Source organism: Bos taurus, chromosome 2, assembly GCF_002263795.3.
Source record: "Bos taurus isolate L1 Dominette 01449 registration number 42190680 breed Hereford chromosome 2, ARS-UCD2.0, whole genome shotgun sequence".
Lineage (NCBI taxonomy): Eukaryota > Metazoa > Chordata > Mammalia > Artiodactyla > Bovidae > Bos > Bos taurus.
The window spans coordinates 122753108-122780121 of record NC_037329.1 but is presented as its reverse complement, the minus strand read 5'-3'; the positions used below and the strand labels follow the sequence as shown (position 1 = coordinate 122780121).

Sequence of the window (27014 nt, the reverse complement as noted above, 5' to 3'; positions counted from 1 at the left end):
CAGGGAGCCCCTTGGGTCTCTGCAGGGCCTTTCTCCCCTCCTTTGCATCCTGACCCCACTTCCCTCCTCAAATTGCTACTGAAAACTATACCTCCTCCCTGTGGAACAAGGCCTCATCCTTCTAGGAACCTGTCCCAAGGAAACCATCAGAAACAGACAGTTGTAGTGGAGGCACCTTGGTGCACAAGTTTGTGTAATTCTCAGAACAACTCTACAGCTTAGATACAATGAGTTCATTCCCATTTTCCAGCGGGGGGACCCGCAGCCTGGACAAGGAAGTTACATTTTACAGATGAAGAAATGAAGCCCAGAAAACAAACTGTCTTGCTATTCAAGGGCCCCCCCCCCCCCATCACTGCCCAGACCTTGGATAACAGAGAGTCAGGGCTGGCTGAACACACTGAGGATATGGGAAGGAACTCCCCGCTACACACACACACACACACACACACACACACACACACCCAGGCTTCTAAGTCTCACCGATATCACTCATCAGAGTCAGGCATTCCACTATTAGGGATTCACTTCTTTGGATCTAAAGGCTTGAAGGAGCTTGGTTCAAGGTAGGATTCAGGGCGTGGGTCTTTGTACAGCTCCCTGGTAATCTGGGCCAGCACCCTGCTGAAAAGTCATGGCTTTAGAGGCCACTAGTGAGGTGTGCAATGGCACCCCACTCCAGTACTCTTGCCTGGAAAATCCCGTGGATGGAGGAGCCTGGTGGGCTGCAGTCCATGGGGTCACTAGAGTCGGACATGACTGAGTGACTTCACTTTCACTTTTCACTTTCATGCATTGGAGAAGGAAATGGCAACCCACTCCAGTGTTCTTGCCTGGAGAATCCCAGGGACGGGGAGGCCTGGTGGGCTGCTGTCTCAGGGGTCGCAGAGAGTCGGACATGACTGAAGCGACTTAGCAGCAGCAGCAGCAGCAGTGAGGTGTGAGTGCCATGGAACTTGTCACCTTCTAAGCTGAGGTCAGCAGTGGAGCCTGGGAGCAGGGAAGGGGAAGGAAAGGAACTCACACCACGGGGAGGCCATGCCTCTCACCAGATACTGCTGAGCACACACAGCCCCCACCCTGTCAGCACAGAAATCCTGAGAAAGGAGGTCATTGTCCCCCAGATGAAGGAAAAAGCTTCAGAAAAGGTAAGGGACTTGCCTGAGGTCCCACAGGTAACATCAAATAGCTGGAATTCAAACCCAGGCCTCAGCACTCCCATCACAGCCCTGGGCTCTGGTCCCGGCCTTCCCTAACTGGCTCTGTATCCTGAAAAACCCCACCCCCACCCCCAGGCCTTCTATAAAATTCAGGGGTTGAGAGTCACAATCTTGCATGAGCCCAAGAGGTCAGACACTGCCTAGGACCTAACCCCAGCCCCATCCCTTACAGGTGAACTTAGGCCCATTCCTTAATTCTGTTGTGCCTCCATTTGCTCATCTGTAAAATGGGGCTAATACCAGTTTGGCCTTCATATAGTCACAGTGAGGATGAATTGAATTGATACCCGGAAGGTGCTTGGAGGGAAAGGGTTGTGTCTGGCATGGAGGGACAGTCATCCTGCTTTGAGTCCCGCGTCAGTCACTCACTTGGGTGGTGAGACCCCGCCTCATCCCCTGCCCCAGACAGGTCCCTTGGAGGGGGTGAGGCTGGTGTTGGAGTTGAGGCTGGCTCAGGGGGAGGGAGAAAGCACCTTCCAACAAATCGCAGCCTGGATAACATGTCAGGGAAAGGTCTGTCAGAGCCCCAGGCTCCTCGCTCTTTGGCCCCTCGCTGGTCCCACGAATCCCCAGGCAGATAAAGCCCAGCTCCTCACTTCCTGCCTCTCAATGAGGCCCTTTGTGCAGCGGGGATCAGAGGCCAGATCTGGCCCCACTAGGGGCCTGATCAAACTGCAGCGCCGACCTGGCACAAAGGGCCCTCACACGCGGCCAGAGAGGCCCGGCTCTGCTCAGGACCCGCCCGCTGTCTCCCAACTTCCGCGGCCCGGGTGGCCGAGGAGGGCCCACGCCAGCCGCCTGCCCCACATCACAGGCAGAGGGCGCAGAGGCCAAGACCCACCGGCGGGGGGGCGGGGGGGCGGGGAGGGCCCTCGATAAGGGGGCGGCAGGAAGGGGCTCAGCGGGGGGCCGCTGGGAATCAAAGCCTCCCAAAGTTCCCCATTTGGGAGCCAGAGGGCCCTGCTCTTTAAAATAAATAAATAAAGCATTCAAAGTCCTCTTGTAGCTTCTCCTCCGGACTCAATGCCAGCTGCTCCCCAGCCGCACGAAGCTCTGCCCACTGCTGCCTCCCCCACCACTAACCTCCTCCTCTTCTCCAAACCCACTGGCCCCTCCCCACCCCTCCAAACCCCCCCAACCGTCCCCCCATTCCGACCTGGTCCCAGCCTCTCCCTCTGCCTGTGGCACTTCCCTTCACCAGCTCCCCATCCCTCATCCTCACTTTCCACTAAGGCTTTGCTCAATGATACATTCCTGGACCCCTGACCACTGGCCGCCAACCTTTCTCTGGCCCCATCTCCAGCCCTCCGTCCTTTCCCTCTGGAGCCAATGGGTCCCCACCACGCTTGCCAAGGTCACCAACGACCTTAGGCCCGGTGGCCAAGTCTCAGCCTCCTGATTAAGTGACCCGCCAGCAGCCTGCACACAGCCTGGACAACATGCTGTCTGTTCTTATTTCCCAGGCACCTCTGCCAGTCTTCCTCCTGCTTTATGGGCTCCTGCAAACGGAGAAGGCAATGGCACCTCGCTCCAGTACTCTTGCCTGGAAAATCCCATGGACGCAGGAGCCTGGTAGGCTGCAGTCCATGGGGTCGCTAAGAGTCGGACACGACTGAATGACTTCACTTTTACTCTTCACTTTCATGCATTGTAGAAGGAAATGGCAACCCACTCCAGTGTTCTTGCCTGGAGGATCCGAGGGACGGGGGAGCCTGGTAGGCTGCTGTCTATGGGGTCGCACAGAGTCGGACACGACTGAAGCGACTTAGCAGCAGCAGCAGCAGCAGCAAACATGGGAGGTGGTCTCCTTCGCCTTTACTCCATCACACAGTCTCTGTTTTTTGTTTTTGCTTTTTTAAAAAAATATGTATCTATTTGGCTTCGCCAGGTCTTAATTGCAGCATGTGAATGCTTAGTTGAGGCGTGAGGGATCTAGTTCCCTGACCAGGTTCGAACCCAGGCCCCTGCATTGGCAGCATGGACTCTTAGCCACTGGACCCCCAGGGAAGTCCCACACAGCCTCTGCTTCTAAGCACCTCCTTTCTGCTGATGACACCCAACTCACACCTCCAGCCTCAACCTGTGCCCAGACCTCGGGTTCCCGCTGTCCACCCTCATTTCCAGGAGCCCTGGTGGTGGTTCATAGTCAGCGTGCCTAACCCCCACCCAGAGCCACCCTGCCCCCAGCTTGCTGAGCACCGCTTCCCAGCTCCTGAATAAGCACCCCTTCGCTCACCCTCTCACGAGACAGGAAGGCTCTTGCCCCTCCCACCCTCAAAACAGATGCAGATCACTTCTGCCGCTCCCAAGGCCATCACCCTGGATTTTTGCCAGACCCTCCCAACCAGTCTCCCCACTCTGCCCCAGCCCCTTCAAACCCTACCATGGCTCCCCTCTCAGTCAGGATTAAAGCCAGTGAGGGCCTAGGTGGCCCTGCCCAGCTGCCCTCCCAGCCCTCCACTGTTCCCCTCTGACCTCTGCCCCTGCCACTGCCCACTCCACCTGCACAGGGGTCTCCTTGAACATTCCAAGCTCACTTTGCACGCAGGGCCTCTGCATTTGCTCTTCCCTCCTCCTGGGCCACCCTTCTCACAGATCAGTCGATCCCTCCTACGTGTCTCAGCTCGAAGAAATCTCCCCTGGCTCCCCTCTGTTCATAACTTAACAACCGTGCCCCCATCCGCACCCCTGTCTCCAGCCCCTGCTCCATAGCCTGTATCACTCACTGGCCTCCTCTGCATCTGCTGTGGTGGTTTAGACACTAAGTCATGTCCGACTCTTTGCGACCCCATGGACTGTAGCTCTCCAGGCTGCTCTGTGCAAGGAATTCTCCAGGCAAGAATACTGGAGTGGGTTGCCATTTCCGTCTCCAGTGTCTGCTGAGCCCCCCGCAATAAGCAGGCTCCACGTTCACAGGCGCTTCACCAGTTTGGGTCAATGCCAGCCACCCAGAAGAGTGCCCAGCACAGAGTAGGGGCTTCAGAAACACTCACTGGGTCAGCGAATGAGCCGTGTACGGAAGGAAGAGTGAAAGTTTGTCGGGGGTGGGAGGGAGATTCCGGAAGAGATGCGGGCAGAGGAACGACCTGGAGGAGACTGAGGCATAAGAGAACACAGCGTGTTCAAGGAGGTGGGGAGTGGAGTGTGCAGGGTAGAGGCCGGAGGGTCTGAGGCTGGGGCTGGGGAGTTGGGCGAGAACCTGGTCACGAAGAGTTTTGTTCATTCATTCATTCAGCATGTATTAAGCCCTATGTGGAGCCTGGCCTCCTGCCCACCTAAGGGGAGGGGACTTAACCCTGAAGGTACTTGGGAGCCACTGAGAGACGCAGAGCAAGGGAAGGACATGTCACTGCAGGTCACGAAGCTCCACACTAGGGAACCCCAGTGGTCTCCCCCAGGGGGCCTGCTCCCGCCCCACGCTGGCCTTCAACCCCGGGCAGCCCTCCGCAGGTCTCACACCCAACTAAGGTTTCACCTGAGGCTGCACAGTGACCGTCTCCATATGAGTCAGGCTGTCCATCTGTGACCCTCCTGGTATGTGGGTCCCCCCAACCCAGATGGGGGACTTGAACCTGCCCGGCTGGTGGAATCTCTTCCTGAGAATCCAACTCTTACATTTTTCAAGGTGGGGCAGCTGAGCCTATCAAAAAGGATTTATTCAAGGTCATACTGCACATCAGCCACAACGCTTTCGTTTACAAGGAAAGTGAAGTGAAAGTGAAAGTCACTCAGTTGTGTCTGACTCTTTGTGACCCAATGGACTATACAGTCCATGGAATTCTCCAGGCCAGAATACTGGAGTGGGTAGCCGTTCCCTTCTCCAGGGGATCTTCCCAACCCAGGGATCGAACCCAGGTCTCCCACATTGCAGGCAGATTCTTTACCAGCTGAGCCACAAGGGAAGCCCATTTACAAGGAACAAGCATGCAATTCAGATGGACTTCTTTTAAAAGAAGAGGAAAAAGAAGAAACAGAGAAGGAAGAGGGGACCTGACTCACATAACTAGGATGCTGAAGCATGAACTTCAGGTACAGTTGGATCCAGGCCATAAACAATGGCTGGCTCAGCTTGGGACACATGCTGCCCATCCCTTGGACTAATTACTGAGCCAAGGGTCTGCAGAACTCTCGATGACCAAGCCTAGGTATAATATGCCTCTTGTTGGAGTGGATATCAGGTGGGCAGAGCCGTGTCAGCCCCACATGACACCCCAGGACTAAGGAAGGACCAGGACCCTAAAGAAAAATCAGAGTGTTGACCTGAGAAAGGGGGTGAACAGAAGCAGGTGGCCACCATCCCCAGGAACTCAGTGACCGAACCAAGGTCAGAACCCTGGCCACCTGACTCCAGGCCTCCCGCCATCCCACTGCCACAAATCCCATGAGCAAGATTAACTAGACATCAGCATGGGAGGGAGCAGATGGGGCCAGGGTGGGAGGTGCGGGAGCTGGAGGCAGGGGGGCCAGTCGGGAGATCGTCTGGGCAAGAGGTAATGAGCCCCTTGACAGAAACTCATCAATCTAACTCCCTAACCCACTTTCCCACTTTGGCATTTTGCTGGGGGAAATATCTGTCACTTGTTCAAGATGAATGATACACCAACACCATTATTAATGTACTTTTAAGCGGTGTTTAGAATCCAGTTCATTTTAAATAAAAGAACACTATGTGGATCTCTCCTGACTGTTTAGACGCTAGAGGCGCTGGCACAATGTGGCTGCTACAACATCTGGGCTCTGCCCCCAGCACGGTGCACTGAGCCAGATCCACCTAGACCCAGTAAGTGCCAGGACAAGGCAGCCTCCAGCGAGAGAAGCCTGAGGCTGGTGAGGGCCGGTGAGATGAGTGATTTCTTCTACAACTGGTGAAAGCATCAGTGTCAGTTTTCTGGAAAGTCATCTGATAGAATGCTTTGGCTCACTCATCCCTTCTGGGAAGCTCTCTTGAAGATATTGCTGGAGATGTGAAACAAAGCTTCAAGGGCTGGAGATGTTCATCATGGCATTGTTTATGACAGAGAGAAATGGGAAATAACCTTAATGTCCAAGCAGAGAAGGGTTGTGCAAACTTCAGGCACGTCCACTCAGTGGAACATTTTGTGTCTATTCAAAGAAAATGTTGCCTACGATGATTACTGACTTCAAATGACTTGATTGGGAAAAGCAGAAGTTTAAAGAAACTCAAGTCAAAAGGAGGGTTATTTTAAGCATCAGAGGAGTTTCCCAGAATTCAGTCGCCAGCAGTACAACTGGATGTACCAACCCTGCCAGGCCCTCAGGCAGCACATATCTCCACAACCGGGTCCCTCATCCCTGTTTCTCTCTCACTTCAATTTCCTCTTTCCACAGATCATCTTGATGGTCCTGCTCCCCCCAGAGTTTACCTAGTACTCTATTCCATCATGTTATTTGATTCAATCTTCTCCTGTCGAAAGAAAAACAGAAAAGGAGGGAAGGAGGTGAAAAGGAAAAAAGAGAAGAGAAAAAAGAATACCTAGACGATCTCAGTTCAGTCGCTCAATTGTGTCTCTTTGTGATCCCATGGACTGCAGCATGCCAGGCTTCCCTGTCCATCACCATCTCTTGGAGCTTGCTCAAACTCATGTCCATCGAGTTAGTGATGCCATCCAACCTGTCATCTTATCCTCTGTCATCCCCTTCTCCTCCCGCCTTAAATCTTTCCCAGAATCAGGGTCTTTTCCAATGAGTCAGTTCTTTGCGTCAGGTGGCCAAAATATTGGAGGTTCAGCTTCAGTATCAGTCCTTCCAATGAATATTCAGGACTGATTTCCTTTAGGATGGACTGGTTGGATCTCCTTGCTGTCCAAGACGCTCACGAGTCTTCTCCAACACCATAGTTCAAAACCGTCAGTTCTTCGGGGCTCAGCTTTCTTTATAGTCCAACTCTCACATCCGTACATGACTACTGGAAAAACCATAACTTTCACTATGCGGACCTTTGTTGGTAAAAGAAGGTCTCAGCCTGGTCCAACCAGCTGTGCTAGACCAGGTGGTCTACCCACCTGACACCAGGCTTCGATCTTGATTGTTTAGATGGGGTAAGGCAGGGGAAACAGTTGTTATCTCAAATAAGAGGACATAATCCAGGATGTGTCAGCTATCTATTGATGCATAACAAAAGATCCCCTTTAAACATTTAGTGATTTAAAGCAGCACTGATCTCACGCTGTTCCTGAGAGGCAAGAGTTGCAAGGCAGCTTAGGTGGTGGCTCAGGATCTCGTGTGAGGTTTGACGCTGCATCTTCTGCAGGTTTGATGGGACTGGAGGACCCATTTAGGTGGGTGGCTCAGGGTCTCACGTGAGGTTTGACGCCGCATCTTCTGTGGGTTCGATGGGACTGGAGGACCCACTTGCAAGCTCACCCACATGGTTGTTGACGGAAGGCTTCAGTTTCTGGCTGGCTATTGGCTGGAGGCTACAGTCCCTCCTCACACTACCCTCTCCGTCAGGCTGTTCACAGCGGCACAGCTGGCCCTCGCAAGAGCAAATGATCTAAGAGAGAGAGAGAGAATGACCAGGACTGAAGCTGTAGGGTCTTTTCTAACCTAACATCAGAAGTGACCCCATCAGTTCTTCCACATCTTACTGGTCACACAGACCAACCCTGGCACGAGGCTGTGGGAGAGGGACTACACAAGAGTGTGAACCCCAGGAGGACTAATCAGTGGGGGCCACCTTTGAGCCTGGCTAACACCCAGAAAGCCAAGGAATTGGTGCCTGAGGAAACCAGCCAGCACCCACTCCCCCTGATGGCCCAGTGATCAGCCACCCTCTTCAGTGTTGATGTCCACTCTTCCCTGCCCATCACAAGCCATCAGAAACCATCCATTCTCCAGGACTGCAGCAGGAGCCACACTGGACAGCCCCCCACCCAAACACCAATTAGAATGGCTCCAATTAAAAAACCAACCATGCCAAGTGTTAGTGAGGATGTAGAGCCACAGGAACTCTCGTCCACTGCTGGCATGAATGTAAAACAGTACAACCATTTGGGAAAACAGTCCACCCTTCCAAGCGCCCCAGACCTTCCATTGCTAGGGATTTACCTAGGAGAAAAGAAACACATAGCCACAACAAGCCTTGTATATAAATCTTCCTAGAAGCCTTATTTGTAATAGTCCAAAACTATCAATAGAAACAACCCATTGTCCATCTAAAGTGAACGGAAAAACAAACTGCCGTATCCATAGGATAGAATAGCGCTCAGAAATAAAAGGAACGCAGAGCCCTAAGAATGGATCTCAAAAAGATGATGCTGACCGAAGGAAACGGGACACAAAAGTCTACAAACTCTGTGATTTCCTTGAGGTAAACGTCTAGAAAAGGTCAAGTGATCTATAGTAACAGAAGACAGATTGGGTCTGGCCTGAGAGTGGGCATGAAGGGGTGGCTAAGGGGAAGGGGAAAATCTTCCGAGGTTTGATGGGGATGTCAACAGTATTGATCGTGGTGGTGCCCTCGCCAGTATATGCGCCTATTCAAGCTCTCTGGGGTGTAGGTTTTCAATAAGTTGTATTCATGAAACATGCACAATGTATTTTAAGTTGTTCCTTAAAAACCCAAATGCATAGTCCCTTGATTGAGTGATTTACCAAACTGTGGCTAAGCTGGAGACCTCCGGGGTCTGCTTTGACAACTCTTTGCAAATACCTCCTGGATGGGCTTGAGCGATACCAACTGGGTGTCATCTCCTCGGCAGGTTTAGACCTTGTTAATCCATGACTCTGGAAACTGGCTTCCCATACCCACCAAAGGTCGTTCGGCAAGTTCATGGTAGAGCGTGGAGCTAAGCACAGCTCTCCTGATTCCCTGGGCCTTCTCTTCCCCTCGGCAGAAGGAGAAATAGAAGCACATGGGCTGCTTCATGGTTCTCCAAGCTGCTTGACATCTGTAATCTCATTTCCTGGATTAATCCCATTTAACACAGTTGAGTGTGTAATGGATAAGACGGTGCTGGGAGGACAGACAGCTTGTTTATTTATGGCAGGCATCTATTCTGATGGCTCGGGGCCCAGGCCAGGCCAGGCCAATTGTTAGATATCTTGAATAACCCTCCTGGGTTAAGCGTTCTGGGCTTTGGAGTCAGAAAGACCTGGGCTGGAATCCAGGCACTACCACTTAACTAGTGGAAGAACATGAGAAAACCATTTAACCCCTCTGTGCCTCAGTTTCCCCCTCTCTAAAATGGAAATAACAGCAGTAGCTGCCTCACAATGCTGCTGGGAGGATTAAATGGGATAACAGCTTCCAACTCATGGTGCGTGCATGCTAAGTTGCTTCAGTCGTGTCCGACTCTTTGCGACCCCATGGACTGTAACCTGCCAGGCTCCTCTGTCCATGGGATTCTCTAGGTAAGAATACTAGAGTGTGTTGCCACAACCTCCTTCAGGAGATCCTCCCAACCCAGGGATTGAACCCACATCTCTTACATCTCCTGCATTAGCAGGCAGGTTCTTTACCACCAGCACCACTGGGAAGCCCACCCAGCTCATAGTAAACACTTAAAGTCTGGCGGCTGTCATTACAACTATTACTACTGTTAATCCTCACAACACTCTCATGAAGTAGGTCCCATTATTATCCCTACTTTACACATAAAGAAACTGAGGCTCAGAGAGGCAAAGCAGTTCACCCAAGATGACCCAGAAAACAAGTGCCAGAGCCAGGACTTGACCTCACGTCCCTTCTGTGGTTCCAAAGCCTTTGGGTAGCAGCAGGAATTCTAAGATAAGCAGCTGTGATTAAAGTCCCCTCAAAGCACTCTAGTTACAGTTAGAGCTGAAGGGAACCAAGGCCTGGCGAGGATGGTGCAATTGAGGTCAGGTCAAGGGTCCCCTCTATGGACTCCGGGCTTGGCCACTGAGAAAAGCAAGACAGCACAGAGAATGGAGACCATGAGCCCAGAGAACGGGCCCCCAAACCCAACACACCCCTGAGAGTGGCCAGGCCTGCTCCTTCCACCAATGGCCAACAGTCCTCAGAGTCTGAACCCCAAACAGTGACAGGATCAGTGTGTGACCCTAGGCAGGTCCCAGCAACAAAAAGCCCTGCACCCAGCCGTACGCCGAGGGTACTGGACAAGATGGCAGCTCAGGACATGTTAGCTTCCAATGTGCCAGCAATGCCTGAATGCAGAGGGCACTCAGCTCCAGGTGGGCTGGGGACTTGAAAGTCCAAAGGGAGTGTCCCAGGTAGAGCCCACTGGAGCAAGGCGCCGGCCCCAACGTGGGGTCACCATTGATCCAAACAAAGCAGCCTGCAGGGGTGAGTGGAGCGATGGCTTTGTAGACAGTAGACCCGGATCCACTTTCCACTCCACTGTTCATCAGCTCCACCAGCCTGGCCATTTCACTGCCTGGCTCAGAGCCTCAGTATCTTCATCCACAAAACGGGGACAACCACACCAGCTTTATCAGGTTATGTGGCACTTAAAAAAACCAAATCATTTACCTGAAGCACCTGTAAATAATCAGCGGTGGTTGCTTTAATCACTGCTTCCTGCCTTCACCCACGCAGCTCCTAAAGGTCTGAGTCCTTGGGTTGCAGGAAAATCCATCCACCCAGACAACAGGCACCCCACAGTAGACACTGCAGCCCACGGGGCTCAGACACAGAAGTGAGTTCATACTCACCCTCGCACACAGAGACCCCACCTGAGCACATGCACACGCAGTCTGCGCTCCAGGGGATTCACTGCAGGATTTGCTGGAGAGACCCGAAGAGTTAACAGCGGCTCCACTGGCACCAGGAACCAGCCGGCTCCCTGCCAGGACCTCCCCGCAGGAGGAGACGTCTCCTGTGGCTGGGCTACTGCAGGAGCCTGAGACCTTAGTGTTGCTTCAGTAGGTTTCTCATCAAGCCGGCGGGCCCCTAGCACAACCTACGGCGCCAGGGGATCTGGAGAGAAGAGAGCCCAGGGTCCTGGGGAGAACGAAAAGGCTTCCCACCCAATTCACCCTCCTTCCAGGTTGAGACTGTACCTAACCTGCCTTGGGGTCAACAGTGAGTGTGTGAGTCCCCAGGAGGCCAGGATGGGGGACGCTGGTGGGAAGGAGGCTGGACAGAGAGCCGGGGGTGAGGGGAGGTCACTGTGGCAGGATGGTCTGTGGTTACACCAGTGAGCTTTGGAGCAGGAGAGCCCTGATTTGTCCCCCAGCTCTGCCATGTATTAGCTGTGTGACCCAGACAAGTTACTTAACCTCTCTGGACCTCAACTTCCCACCTATCAAATGGAGATGATGTGATGAGTGGGATAATGTTACATGGTAGGGATACGGGGAGTAGGAGGAAAAGTTAACAACATCACATATGCCCCTGGATCTAGTCAGCACTCAGTGGTGTGAGTCATTTTTATCAAGGGTCCAGGAGCAAGCAATGGCCTCTAGATAGTGGGTATCCCATGGATTACAAAGTGACAGCTCAGGAGACCAAATGCAACCCACAAACGGCCTCTGTTTGGCCCACACAGTGTCTTTCTTTTTTCCTTCCTTTTTCAAATTTTGCCAACATTTAATAATCAGATTTCACATCAAAATCCGAATTTTCTGCTTCTCTTGAAAAGTATAAACACCGGCAATCCTAGGCCCGCTTTCCCACCAGTTAGGTACCCTCCAGAGCCGAGTGGCCACTGCCCAGCTCCCCCAGCCTTTCCTGGGTCCAGCCACCTCCCCTGCTCTGCCCTGCAGGCCCTGGAGGCTGCACCCCCTGACCTGGTCCAGTGCCTTCATGAGGCACATGGGGAAATGGGGCTCTAAAGGGGGCAGAAACCCAGCCAGGGTCACACAGCAAGTCAGTGGCAGAGCTGAAATTAGGACTCAGGTGGCCAGATCCCCAGTCCTCCCGGAACACTGCGGAGACGCTAACGAGAGAAACTGGCCATGCCCCCAAAGCTCCTGCATCTACAGCCCTTAGACACGAGCTTCACTGGGCATGGAACTACTGCCCTGAGCCTTAATTTCTTCATCTATTAAATGGGCTAACCGTCCCTTCCTCAGAGTGATTGTCAAGAAGAAATGAAGTTTTTAAAGTAAGGCTCTTAGTGCAGCGATTGATTGACAGGTAGCAGTCTTCGTCACTGTTATCAGTGAATCCTGGCCTGCATGAGGCATGCTCATCGTCTTACTGCTTCCTCTAAGCAGCTGATGTCACATCACTCTGCTTAGCCCCATCTGACAGATGAGAAAACTGAGGCCCAGAGGAGGGGCATGAGATGCAGACAGCCCAGGAGTGATGGAGCCAGGATTTGGGATTCCAAGTTCAAGCCAGGACTGTCTGGCTCCCAAACCCCAGCTTTCCTCATGCATCAGAGGCCTCTGCAGAGTCCACAGATGACGACTGAGGGCCTACTATGTGCCAGGCCCTGTTGCAGACACGAGGGACAAGGTGGAGAACACAACAGACAAACAGGGGTAGCGTATAAGCCATCAACAAATCGCACAGGCTCTGGCAGTGGTAGATGCTAGGAAGAAAACAGCAGAGAATTAGAGTGCCCGGACAGGCAAAGTGGGCGCCTTGGGCAGAGCCGGCAGGGCAGGCTGCCCCAGGACGGTGCCATCAAACTGGGACCTGAAGTCTGAGCAGGAACCAACCAGGCAACAACTGGCCAGAAGGCTCCAGACTGGACCAGGGCTGGTGCTCTCCAGGCGCAGGTGCTTCCAGTGTGGCTGGAACAAGAGGAAGAAAAAAGAGATGAAGTCAGAGAGGTAGGTGGTAGCCTGAGTACTGAGCAATAGGGCTCCTGGTTTAAAAATAATAATACCCTCCACTCTTCATCCAGGGCATGCCAGGTGCCAGGCACCGTGCTGGGACTTCTGCCTGCAAAACCTCATTCCATCCTCCCCAGACACCTGCGAGCTACAGCTCATTGTCCTGCTTGTCAGCGATGACACTAAGGCTCTGAGAGAGGCAGAGACTTGACTGGGGCCACCCCAGGGGGGAGATGGGTGCAGGTCTGGAATTCCCATCTAAGCTCTAAAGGCAGGCTAGGTCTCCAGGTACCACCTACTGGGAGCAAGCTCAGACCCCTGGCCTTGATGAGATCAGAACAGGACCTGAAGGGTCACCTCCCAGCCAGGCAGGCCTCTTCCTGGAGCAACAAGGCTTTTAAGGTTCCCGTCCCCAGTGACACCGAGCTTCCAGCCTGCGGGCAGGGACACACACAGAACACGCGCTCACACGCCTGTGCAGGCTCACACATACACAGCAGCCCAGCCAAGAGAAAGGACTGGGGAGGGGGCAAGAGATGGTCAGGGGGAAGCTGTGCTCTCCATAGGTAATGAGCTTTCAGGCACCCAGTGGCTGTGGGCAGGTCCCCCCAGCCTCCTCTCACTGAGGAGTGCAGCTCATCACTCAGGCTGGAAGCCTGGGCAGCAGCCCGCACTCTCTCATCTCTCCTACCCTCCCCGCGTCTAACCCAATACAAAGTCCACCCTACCTCCCGCACCCACCCCTGCCTCTGACCCTGGCTCGAAAGGCAAGCATCTTTCCTGATTTCGTGTCCCTTCAGTCTACTGCCACACCCTCCAGCTGGAGAACCAGGAGCAAGATGCTGGTGGCAGGTCCTGAGGACTTGGGGCTGGGCAAACCGGTTCAAATACGGAGATCAGAGCACTTGTCCGGTGACGTCACCAGCCCTGGGCACCTGCTGATGGAAACCAGCGTCAGCCGTTCACACACACACACACACACACACACAGACCTTGAGTCCCCGTTTCGTGGCTATCAGGTTGCAATGACGCTGCTCCAAGACAAAACAGGAAATCCCACGACGGAGCCAGCCAGATGGGGTGAGGGCTGAGAATCTGAAAACCTCCTCTGCGCTCCACGATCACCCTCCCCACCCCGCACCTGGAGTTCCCCTGCGAGGAACACAGCCCCCCACCCCCACCCCCACCCCAGGCACGGACAGAGCCCCGTCTCGGACTTAGGGCCTCGAATTCCTGCTCTGCGCAAGCTCCTTGCCCCGCACGGGGCCTCCTGACTCTACCGGTGAGGCATGGGTGGATGATCCCGAGGGTCCTTCCCGGTTGAGACAGTCCACCTTTTATGGGCATTTGGTTCCCAGACCCAGTGGCTGGGAGTCTCCAAAGCCTAAGGGTCAGTCAGCCAGCAAGCCAGCAGAGGGCGCGCACGCCCCGTTTACGGGAGACCGAGGCGCCCAGCCCTGGAAGGACCCTGGAAACGAGTCATCGTTTGTACCCTCTCTTACTCTGGTTTTCCAAGGGCTTCACAGTCTCAGGACCAGGGCTCTGTGCCTTTGCACATAATGCAGTCCCCCCCACACCCCACCCACGCGGGCCAGTCCTGATCTTGCCTGCAAATCTGAACGAGGCATCTCACTTCTCAGCTGGGGTAGCTTGTCCCCGGTCCTCTGAGCAATCACGTCTCTCTGAACTGCTTTATCCAGATGCTCAGCGCACAGTGCAGGTCTGGCATTAAAGAGGGATGGATGTATTTGGTGGATGGAGGGATGGACGGAAGAAAACCAGCTACAAGCAGCCCACATAGTTCTCCAGAATCAAATAATAGGACAGGCAAAATGATTTACTGGGGAGGAAATCATTTTAAGAAATAAAACATTTATTGAGGTCTAAGGAACTGACAACTGGATGGCGACTTGTGTCCAGTATAACAGTCTTATTAAATTCTTACCAAACTCCTTTGGGGCAGGTAACAATGCCCCCATTTTACAGAGGGGGCAACTGAAGCTTAAAGGGAACAAAGATTGCCCAAAGACACCCTGCAGGTATGTAGAAGAAACAGGATTTGAACTCAGATCTGTTTCACTATTCATCCTGCTATTACCCAAGTGCCAGCTCCGAGCTCATGGCCCTCCTGACTCCCCAGCAGGGTCCTCTGGGTGATTCCAAGAAGCAGACAAACACAGACAGGCCTCGAATGGACTGGCAGCTGTTGGTCCTAGCTTTCACTAATTCTATCCTGACTCTCAAATTCTAGAAAGCCTAATTCTGACCCTACTAATAAAAGCTGCTGCTGCTGCTAAGTCACTTCAGTCGTGTCTGACTCTGTGTGACTCCATAGACGGCAGCCCACCAGGCTCCCCCGTCCCTGGGATTCTCCAGGCAAGAGCACTGGAGTGGGTTGCCATTTCCTTCTCCAATGCATGAAAGTGAAAAGCGAAAGTGAAGTCACTCAGTCGTATCCGACTCTTAGTGACCCCATGGACTGCAGCCTACCAGGCTCCTCTGTCCATGGGATTTTCCGATTAGCAAACTGCTCACTAAGCACCAAGCACTCTGGATGGAATATCTGTGATCCTCACCAAAACCCAATATGAGGTGTATTATCCCCATTTTACAGATAAGGAAACTGAGATTCTGAAAGGTCAAATGATTGTCTGATGTCGCACAGCTAACAGGTGGCAGAGGCAAATTCAAACCCAGGGCTCTCTGTTTCCATGACCTGAGCTCTTTAACATTACTTACACTCACATTCTCCCATCCTCCAGCAGACATTCCAAAGGCCTCCCCTGGCCAAGACTCAGCTGGACTCATGCTGAGGAAGTATGACCCTCCTCAGGCCCCCAGACAATCAGAGTCAAGGCCATAGTCCCAAGCCCTGGCTTCAGTTTGGCTTTCTGGAGTTCCCATCCAAGGAGGAAGAGATTTAAGGAAACTAAAATGAATACCCCTTCTCCTCTCCAGAAGCACCAGGGTCCCCAAACCCTCGTCCTAAACTTGGCTCTGGATCACCCAGATCCTGGCTCTGCCACTGAGTCTCTCAGGGCTGGAGAGGGTCAGCTCTAAGCCTCCATTTTCTCATCTGTAAAGTGAGATAATAGGATCAGGATCTCAGGGTGACAGAGGGGACTCCTGGCACATTCAGGGGCTCATTCCATTCTAGTTCCCTTCCCTTGAAGCTCCAAAGATGGATCCAAAGACCCAGCCATGGGAGACCTCCCATTTATTCACACACCCATTCAGCAAACCTCTGGGCGCAGCTGTTCCGTGCTGGGCTCTGGGCTCTGTGACCTTGGGTGAGTCACTTCACTTGTCTGTGCTTCCACTGATCATCTATAAAGTGGAGATAAACATCGCACATCACCTGCCTCCTGTGTGGTCAGGAGAGCTAGAAATCCCGCAGGTGAAGTCTCGGCACAGTCCCCAGTACACAGGAAGAGCTCAGTGGTGACAGCTCTTTGGATATTATTGAGGAGTTTTCCAAGTCCGACTGGAGGAAGGGACAGCTAATCAAATAATTGCCATACAATGGGATCACTGCTAACACTGGGCTTAAAAGGAACAAATAGATTGCCCACATGGATGGGCACTGGGGACCGTATGCTGAGGGGACACAGGAGAAGGAGCAACTAGCTCTGAATCAGGGAAGGCTGCCCAGAGGAGGTGCTATTTGAAACATATGGAGGATTTCATTGCAAGAACGAGGGAAGCATTCCCGGCAGGGGACCAGCAGTTGCAGAAGCTCAGAGGCTCTTGGCATAAGGAGATGTTCAGTAAAGAGCTGGCTGTGTCTGGAAGTTTGAGGACAGGGATCTGGGAGGTGATGGTGAACCATGCATGTCATTGGTCTAACTGGGGAAGGGTTGGGACTCTCTCCTGGGGCAACAGGGATACGAAGAGAGAAAACCCAATTCATCTGTAAGGAAGAGGCTCCAAACAGAGGCGGGGCCAAGGGGGATGATGCAGGGCAGGGCAGGAGAGAGACTGAGGAGGAGAGAGAAAATCAAGCAGAGGAAGAGGTGTTAGGGGTTGGAGAACCCACTCAGACTCTAAGCCCCCAAGACCTCTGCCAGGAAGTGGGGGCTGAAGCAAGGTGCGGGGGACAGGGGGCAACCACCTCCCCTGTCAGCCAGGGCCAGAGCCAAGGCCGGGGGTCGGCAGGGGGGCTGCGGGCACACTGCGTCAGTCACTCACTCCACTAATTGGATTTCTGAGAACTGCTCTCCTCCCCCACACCCCGGCAGCCAGGCAGCTCCATTAAAGCAGCTCTGTCAATCAGCCCAGGAGAAAGAACCAGGTACTGAGCAAGAAGGGGCTGACACTGACCCCGGGGATTCTCAGAATGCCCTGGGAGGGCTGGCGCTCAGGGCCGATCAGACAGGGAGGCGGGTGGGGACACGGTTAGGGACGAAGAGGCTGGAGCTGGCAGTCTGCCTCCAAGCTCAGCCTTTCATGGCTGTGTGACCTTGGGCCACTTCCTTAGCCTCTCTGTGCCTCAGATGGGAATCCTCATAGGGTCTACTCAAGACAGGGGGTGTTCTGAGGAATCCTAAATAAAACCTATCAAGTGCTGGCCACATGGCGATCTCTGGGTGAGGGCTGGGAGCTACTGTTAGTGAGGAGAGGGGGTCGTCTAATGTCCCCAGCGATCTCAACCCGCAGCTTTCAAAGGCTCCCAAGATAAAATCCAAGCTTCTTGGGTGTTCCCTGTTTCCTCCCCAGGCCACCCCTGCTCCTCCCACGCTAAACCCCTACCCTCTGTCTCTGCTGTGCTTCTGCCAGGATACCCTCATCTCATCCCCTTGTCTCTCTGATGAAAGTGTGAGACTCAGTCGTGTCCAACTCTTGTGACCCCATGCACTGTCGGCCGCCAGGCTCCTCTATCCACGGAATTCTCCAGACATGAATACTAGAGTAGGTTGCCATTCCCTTCGCCAGGGGATCTTCCCCACCCAGGGATTGAACCCCAGTCTCTCTCATTGCAGCAGATTCTTTACCGTCTGAGCCACCAGAAAGACTCCTCTTGTTTCCACAGTGGGTCTCTGCTGAGAGGTGCTGTTCTCTGGTTTGGGCCATCTCTCCTGCCCCTTCATGCCAGGCCATCAGGGGTGGCTCTCTCCTCTGGACTCCCCCTTAGAGCACTGGCTAACATCTGTCATTTATGGTTTACAGTCTGCTCCCTTACAATACTGGGGACCCCCTGAGAGTGGGGTTATTGTTGTTCAGTTGCTCAGTCATGTCTGACTCTTTGCCACCCCATGGACTGCAGCACGCCAGGCTTCCCTGTCCTTCACTATCTCCTGGAGCTTGCTCAAACTCAATGTCTATTGAGTCAATGATGCCATCCAACCATTTCATCCTCTGTCATCCCCTTCTCCTCTTGCCTTCAATCTTTCCCAGCATCGCGGTCTTTTCCAATGAGCCAGTTCTTCACATCAGGTGGCCAAAGTATGGAAGCTTCAGCCTCAGCATCAGTCCTTCCAATGAGTATTCAAGACTGATTTCCTTTAGGATTGACTGGCTTGATCTCCTTGCAGTCCAAGGGACTCTCAAGAGTCTTCTCCAACACCACTGTTCAAAAGCATCAGTTCTTCAGTGCTCAGCCTTCTTTATGGTCCATACATGAGACGGGGGACTGTGTCCAAATGCCAGAACCCAACACACCATGGGCCTCAGCTAACGGTGGGTGAGTGAACGAGTGTACAAGCGCCAGCCAGCCCCAGCGTAAGCTACCTCCTCTGAGACAGGCTCTGTGCCAGGTGCCCAGCATGGGACACCTCACTTGATGCTCACAAGTGCCTCTTGAAGCAGGGAGCATTATGACACCCACCTCACAGGTGAGGAAACCAAGGCTCAAGGCTGAAGGACTGTCCAAGGGCACCCAGGCAAGAAGGGGTAGAGCAGAGATGAGAACTCGCGTCTGCCACACCCCACCTCACTCCAGAAGTCAGCCCCGGGCTCTCTTCCACTTCCTAAACCCCTCCCGCTCTGGAGCAGATAAAACACACCGACAGGCATTACCTCCTCTGCGGGGAGAAGCCACAGAGGACCAGAGACTGCACTTCCAACCCTGGCCGCCCGCCTTCCTGGCAGTGGGACCCCAAGCAGGGTGCAAGCAGGGAAATGAGGAGAGGGGCTGAATCAGGTCCGGCTCACAGAGCAGGCAGCACCAGGTGGGAGTTGGTGTTTTATTACTGATCTGTGCCATAGTTGGCTCAGATGAACCTTCCTCCCATTTCACAGATGAAGAAACTGAGTTTCCAAATGCTGGAATGACTTGCCCAACTCACAGATGTAGTAAATGATAGAACAGAGGCTCCAACCTCTGCTTTCAGAACCAGACCTAGAACCTTATCCCAAATCACTTCCCAAACAGTTCTCACCCCTCAGTAACCTAAACGTGTCAAGGGACCAGTGCAAGTGACAAGAGGCAGCATTTACTGGGCACTTACTGTGTGCCTGTTCTAAGCCCTTTACTTGTATTATTAGCCCATGTCATTTCAACCACCCTAATGTGGGTCTTATGATTATCCCCAGGTTACAGACGGGAAACTGAGGCACAGATGGCTTGAGCCACCCGCCAAAGGTCACAATGCCACTAAGAGGCTGGAACAGGAATTAGAAGGCAGGCAGCCTGACCCCAGGTCCAGCCGCAGGTTGGGTGTGAGATCGGGTAAAGGCGAGGTTATATAGAGGTCCATCATCCAGAGATCAGGCCGGGAGTCGGGGCTGGAGGGCGTAGACACGGAATCCAAACTGAGGACCTCCCTTGGAACCCCGCCCTCTGCTTGCCTGTGGATCGGGGGATTCGGAAATGGGAGGGGCAGCGGGATGCGCCTCGCATCACGTTTCCGACCTGGGGGGCACCCTGACCGGGTCAAGGTTAAGCTGCGCCTGGCTGGTCCCAGGGGCCTGGGAAGCCACAAGGCGGCCGTTTCATTAGCGACTTGGCCGCCGGCCGGCTGCGCTGGAGCGCGAGGTGGGGCTCAGAGGCCGGCCCTTCCTGGGCCTGGATGCTCCTCCCCGCTCCAATATCCTCCCGAGGGACTGGTCCCCATGCATCCCCTCCCTCGCCCACCTCCGCGCGCAGCCGGGCTCCGTGCCAGGCCAAGACGGAGCCCTGCCGAGCTGCTCAGTTACCACGGCGCGGAGAATGCCCTTCAATCGGGAGATTAATGAAAATAACGACTCACGCTTGTGCCGGGCTTCCAGTCCTCCCTGTTGAGAATGCTTTACATATATCCTTTCCTGAGACCTTCCCTCACAGCACTCAGAGGAAGTGACACTCTCAGCTCCATTTGCCTGTCGAGGAAACTGAGGTCCAAGGACACGCGCTACTAAATGGTGAACACCCATTTTCTGGACGTTTCCAGAAAAAGGATAGCAGCTGTCATTTACTGAGCACCGGCTTCACTAGAAACCTCATTGTTCTCGCTGGATATCAAAGGAAGTGCATGAGCTATCCTGGTTTTTTACCTGTTAAATCAATGAGGTAGATACAACCAGGGTGTTACCACCAAATCTTCTCAGGAGAGAGTGGGGATGGGGTAGAGCTGGGTTTTTAATTTGGAGCGAAAGTTGGTACTAAAGCCACGTTTTTGCACCCAGACCACGTGCCTGTCTGTGCTGAGGCCTGTGCAGGAGGCCATGGGAGCACCAGCAGAGAGGTATCAGGAGAGGCTCCCTAGAAGAAGGGATATTTGGACTGGGTCTTGAAGAATGAGTAGGAGTTCACAAGAGGGCAGCATGCTGCAAAGGTCAGAATTCCCAAGGACAAGTCCTGACTTTCCCTCTTAATTACTGAGTGATTTTCACAAAATTTGTTCACCTCTCTGAGCCTCAGTTTCTTCATCTGCAAAATGGGAATAATAGTCCTGAGGTTGTCTGGATTGAGTGAGATCACGGAAGTATAAGTACCTGGTCAGCCATCACTAGAGGAGTGGGAGGGTACGCTGGCGTGCTGACCACCCACTGTTGTGTATGCTGCCCTTCATGGAAATGATTCCTTTCTGCTCATGAAAAGGAAAGAGCTGAATGATATCCCTGTTCTACCAGTGAGGAAACTGAAGCTCAATGAGGTTAGCGAAATGGCCCGAGGAAACAGAACAGTGACTGTGGGAGCCAAGATCTGAGCCAAGATTCACCTGCCCACAAAGAGCATCACCATTTCACTGTATCAGCTCTCGCTGCTGCCTCGCCTTCCATGGATCCACCCACCACAGTGAACCTTTTCCTCATTGTTTCACACTGAAGCAGGTTTCAGATCGGCGTCCTTAAAACATTCAACTGCACGTCTTTGGTAACAAACCTTTGCGAGTTTACATTATTCCCTCAAATGAGATGATTGGTTCCAGAGGCAGGAACATTACTGTGACTTTTGATGACCGTTTTCAAAATGCTTTCAGAAAGGTTCCCGTTTTGCATTCCCACCTGCAACACACAAGAGGCAGGTTGTCACTGGATTCTCACCACTTTGTTTTTCAATCTCCCAAATGTCCAAGATGAAATACAGTGTCACACAGATGTGTTGGCATTACTATTATTACTACCAATGATGCTGAGTGTTTTTCCGGGCTGGAAATTTAACAGGATGTCACGGGCGTGGGGAGGGACAGGAGTCAGGTGTGAAGGCACCCAGAGCAGAGGATGTTCACTTCTGGCGGAATGATTGGTGAACAGAGTGCCAAGCCAGGGTGAGCAGGATTTCTGGAGCCTGGGAACAGGCTTTGGCACTTGCTCTCCTCTTTCCAGAGAACTCTTCCCTGGCTCCTCACCAGCTGAGCTCTCAGGTCCTACGTCAGCTCCTCAGAGAGGTCCCCCTGACCTTCCCCATCTTAAGCCGCCCCCTTCCAGTGTCTCTCTGATTTATCCTCTTCACAGCCCTCAGCACACCTGAAATGCTAATTCGTTCATTTGCTGGCCTGTTTTCTGCCTCTGTCTCTGGAATGTGAGCCCCTTGAGAACAGAGCTGATGCTTCTTCACCCAGTGCCTGTATCTCCGGCCTGGTGCGATGCTTCAATGAATTAATTCAACGTTTCTCTTTGTGGATCATTTTGCCATCCAGGAATGCTATTCCTGTCGGCATCCCTTTGCCCAGAAGTGAGCTGGCTCTTACCTTGCATTCCCCAGCCCCCACCTGCCCCAGCACCACTTACACGACGCACAGTGCACAAGCTGACTTCCTGAAGTTCCTCCACCGCCATGTTGCTCAGGCTCTTTCCTTCCTCTGATCCCTGGGTGCCAGGGCTCCCTTTCCTTAGGACTGCACCTCAGAATTCCATCTCCCTCCCTGTGTCATACAGAACCAGTCCACTCTCCTCTCGGACCAGCCTCTGGAGACCCACTAGCATCCCTGCCCCTAGAAGGACCACCCAGCCCAGGTTCCCTGCAGAGCAGCGGGTCAGGAAAGCGGGCAGAGACATCGGTATCCACTGTGCCCTTCCCCACTCCATCACACTCAGTGCAGTGAGGGAAGTTCTCTAGAGTCTTAACTCCCCACAACCACACTCAGTGTCAAAACCAGAACCAAAGATGATCTGGACGGTATGGGTTTTAATAACACTTTGTTTCTCCTGTGTTCTCAGACTGTATCAGTCTATTATTGTTGTTCAATCGCTAGATCCTGTCCGACTCTTTGTGACCCCATGAACTGCAGCACACCAGGCCTCCCTGCCCCTCACCATCTCCCGGAGTTTGCCCAAGTTCATGTCCATTGAGTCTGTCTACTATAACCTTCACATGATAGCATTTCTCCTTTGGAGTCTCCAAAGAACCTCCTGTGTGTGCAGGAGCTATCTCCCTGATTCCACATGGCAGGTACCATCTTCCTTCTTGCCAGTTTCCCTGTGGGCAACGGTCCAGTGAGCCACTGGAATGCCAGAAGCCACCGTGGTGGCTCTGTTGCCAAACTCCACAGAGATCCACCAGCCAGTACTTCTTGGCGTAGCCTGAATTAGGAAGACAGCATCAGAGGACCTAGGGAGAGGGGTTCTGTGGGGTTCAAATCAGTTTCCATGGTCAGAGGGAGAAAAGACTGTTACCTTTAGGAAACAGGTGGACCTGAATGAGTGGTTTTAACTGCAAGGCAAAGCGAAGGAGTGATTTGGTGCTAATGAGTATTGATTACAGGGAGGAAGCGGGTTAATTGAGTGAGTTGGAAAGTTGGTTGCTAAGGTAACATCTCACTTGGAATAAAATCATCGCAGTGAGTGCAAACTGTGTCTGGAAAAGGACCAGAGGTGCAGCTGAATCTTCCCTGTTTTTGGACCGAGAATATGAGCATCGAAACATTGGGAGGTACTAGAAAAGGAAATGTTAACAAAGGCTAATTGCTTTCTACAAAGAAGACGCGTGCAAGTGAGCTGAGGACGTATCCCCTCTCTTCTGTGGATCGCTTTGTCCACAGAATGCAGGAGAGAAACCCAGGGCACCTCTGTGGCAAGTGGGCAGGGTGTCAGCTTTCCAGTGGACATGACAGAAAGGGACTGTTTCCCTGAGGTTTAAAAGAAAAGTTACAGTTTCTTTGCCTAGAAGTTGATCTTAGGAGTTGAGCTTAGGAGAGAGGCGACAGTTTGTGCCGAAGGTTTATATTTCTTTACATTTTGCTCTATATTTGATCCTATTAAATGCTGAAAATAAGCCACTGGAAAGATCAGAGCAAACCTGTCCCAATCTAGCAAGTATTTAATCCCTTGAGGCATGTGTTTCGTCTACTAACTTTCCTCTTTACGTGTTACTTTCATACTTTCATATCGTTAGCTTTCCTTCACCCTGATCTCAATTGTTCTTACCCTATTATATGCACCACTACAAATTCTTTTTGAAATGAGTCTAAAGAAATACAATCTGTCATTTCTATAAGATGTTGTAGCGATAACGTGTACATTTTGAATAGAAAAGCCAAAGAAACTGCATCTCAAGTGTTACATCCCACTTCTTAGTTATCCCCACCTAGAAAAGGCTTTCGTGATACACCTATTACAGGCTCTCATGATGGCAACGAACAGAACCCCAGAGTTAATATCTAAAAAGAGACAATAGACTTCCATTTGCAACTAGCAAGGGAATGAAATTGTCACTGCCTATAAAAATGAAGGAAATGATTAATTGTTCAATGGGTGGTGTCTGGCTATAGCCTCTGAGGAAAGGTTAACCAAAACATAGCTGGGATAAATCTGTGTGAATTGACATGGGTGAGGTGCAATTTAATTATGACCATCAAAATCTCGCTGGATTATCACACTCTAGACTCAGCACCTGTTCTCCTTTCCTCTAAGGACAGAGCAAAAGGCAGGAGGGTGACCTCCTTGTGTGAGAATTCTTAATGCATACACAAGACTTGAAATAACTTTAATTGCTGTTATTGTCACACCCCCACAGTTATCACCTTGGTGATAAAAATTTCAGCTATGTCTCCATGCACACATGCAGAGGACGTATCTTTTTCTAACAAATTAGAATTGTACCTTTTTGAAGCTTGCTTTATAATACATATTAGTATCTCCTAAATATCTGCGCCAATGAGTTATAATTTACATCATTCTAAAGGCTACATAGAAATCCATTCTATGAATGGAGCATCATTTATTTACCGAGTCACCTGTTTTTGTGCATATAAGGTTCAGTTCAGTTCAGTTCAGTCGCTCAGTCGTCTCCGACTGTTTGCGACCCCGTGAACCACAGCACGCCAGGCCTCCCTGTCCATCACCAATTCCTGGGCTCCACCCAAACCCATGTTCATTGAGTCAGTGATGCCATCCAGCCATCTCATCCTCTGTCGTCCCCTTCTCCTCCTGCCCTCAATCTTACCCAGCATAAAAGGTAGAGGGTTGCTTTTCGTTTGGGGGGTTTTGTTTTGTTTTGTTTTGCTGTTATAAACAACACTTCAAAAAGCATCCTTGTAATTAAATCACTGACGCCTCCATGAGTTTCTCCTTTGAATAAATTTTAAGAAGTGAAATTTCTGGGTCAATTTGTCTGCAAATTATAATGCTTCTCCTAGGTATTTCCAAATTGCAGCAAGTGTTAAAAATTCAGTTTACATCTGGCAACCATGTCTTTAAAGAGATAATTATTCAAGTAATTATAGAGGAAAATCAGAAAATAATATGACCAAAAGTGTGAAAGTCAGAATCACTCATCGTTTTACCATCCAGACATCACGCCTGTTGCTGTCTTGGAATCCACCGCCTCTCTCTGTCTCTCTGTCCCCCTCTCTCGCTCTGTCTCTGACTCTGTCTCTCCTGTATCTCTGCCTCTGTGTCTTTCCCTCTCCCGCCCCTAAGTCTACCTACCTACCTGTCTCTCGTTCGCTTGCTCTCTGTCCCTCTGTCTCTCTTTCTCGCCCTCTGTCTCACTGTCTCCTGGGTCTCTCTGTCTCACTCTTTCCTGTGTCTCCCTCTTTCTCAGCAAAACCAGGGTCACCTCTCGCACGGAGCTCTGTGATCTGGGCGGCACTAATAATTCCCCACGTTCGGCAGAACCTGTGAGCTGGCCCAGCACTCTCACATGTTATTATCGCCCTTTGCCAAGTGAGACCCTGAGGCTCAGGGCAGTCCTCCCTTGCCCAAGCCCCACAGCTCCTGAGTGTCTCCAAGTCAGGATTTTTAAGGCTCCAGGCTGTCCCAGCCATTTCCCGAGTCCACACGTGTGTGAGGCAGCTAAACCCAACCTCACCCAGCCCAGACTGTTGCCAGGAAACCGCAGGGACAGGGCCTTGGAGGAGGCTGCGGGGACTGGCCGGCGCTCTTCCCTCCACCTCGGGGCCTGCATCTCAGCGTCCATCTCCTCCACTTTGCACCTCCTCCAGTCCACTGTCCCCTTCCTCTCCCTCTCTGGGCACCAGACAAACTCCAGCACCAGGTCCCAGCCTCCAGGCCACCTCTCCAGGAACCCTCCCGCTCCTCACACTCCAGTCCAGTTTGGCCGCCTCTCCCCAGGCCTCTCATAGGACCCTCTTCTCCTGACTAGCCTCAGACATGTGCTCTGATGGCCAGTTTCCCTGCCGTCCAAAGCTGAGCTTCCCTGGACTCAGGGCGGGTGCCAGACCCACCATGTGCTCTCTGGGGCCCTACACAGGACACACACCAAGAAAGGTCTGTTGAAGGAAGCACAGACCCGCTGGGTCCTGGCAGCACGGGCCCTCCCCTTTCTGCCCTCCCCCCTCCTCCCCGTCTCTTCTCTCCTCCTTTCTCTCATCTCCTCTGGTCCTCTCCTCCCGTCTCCAGCTACATTTTCTCCTTCTTCGATCTCATCGAGCCCTGTGGCTTGAAATACCACATCTACACTCTCAGATTCCAAATCCCTCTTTGCTGAACTCCAGACCTGGTATCTCCATTCACGTAGCCCCCCAGGCTTCTCAAACACAAACATCCTAAAACAAGCTCTGGGCTTTCTCCACACAAAGCCAGCTGTCCAGCACATCCTGGGTCTGTGCTGTCTCAGGTAGCAACATCACCCATCCGCTCAGTCGCTCAAGACAGAAATTAGGAGTCATCCCTCATTCCTTCCTGTTCCTCATCCCCTGCTTCCAGCCCATCAGCAGGTTCTGTCCACTCTGCTTGCAAACTCCATCCCACTCAGAAGCCTCCCTCCCTCCCCATTGCCAGCCTCGCAGCCTGGGTACCACCATCTTCCTCCTGGACGACTGTGATGCCCTTTCTCCTGGCCTCCTTTCCTTCCTGCCCCTCTCCTACTGCTCCCCACGTGGCAGCCAGAGGGAGCTGCTCCCGACAGAAATCAGGTCAACTCTTCCTTAGAACCCGCGGATTCCACTGCCCTTAGAATAACCACATCTCACATCCCAGCCTAAGAGGCTCTGCACGATCTGGCCCCCTGCCTGTCTTTCCAGTTCATCCTGGGCCTCCCCCCCTCTTGCTCACCACCTCCAAGCCCCTCTGACCCCTTCCAGTCTTGAGAACACAGCAAACCCATTCTCACCTCCAGGCCTTTGTCCATGCTGTGCCCCTTACTGGGGTCTCCAGTCCCTCTCCTAGCTAACTCTTCCCACCATTCAGAACTCTTGTCCTTATATGTTACCTATGCAGAGAAATCATCCCTGACAACGTCACTCT

At 52.5% G+C, this 27014-nt stretch overlaps 1 long non-coding RNA gene across 1 annotated transcript; it reads right to left on the bottom strand.

Moving 5' to 3' along the window:
* Positions 1–4481: 4481 nt before the first annotated feature.
* On the bottom strand, positions 4482–14116 carry LOC132343443 (uncharacterized). Its single transcript, XR_009492255.1, has 3 exons — positions 13940–14116; positions 8153–12905; positions 4482–7734 (listed from the first exon to the last, which is right to left on the bottom strand). It is a non-coding gene; the product is annotated as an uncharacterized lncRNA (long non-coding RNA).
* Positions 14117–27014: the final 12898 nt, after the last annotated feature.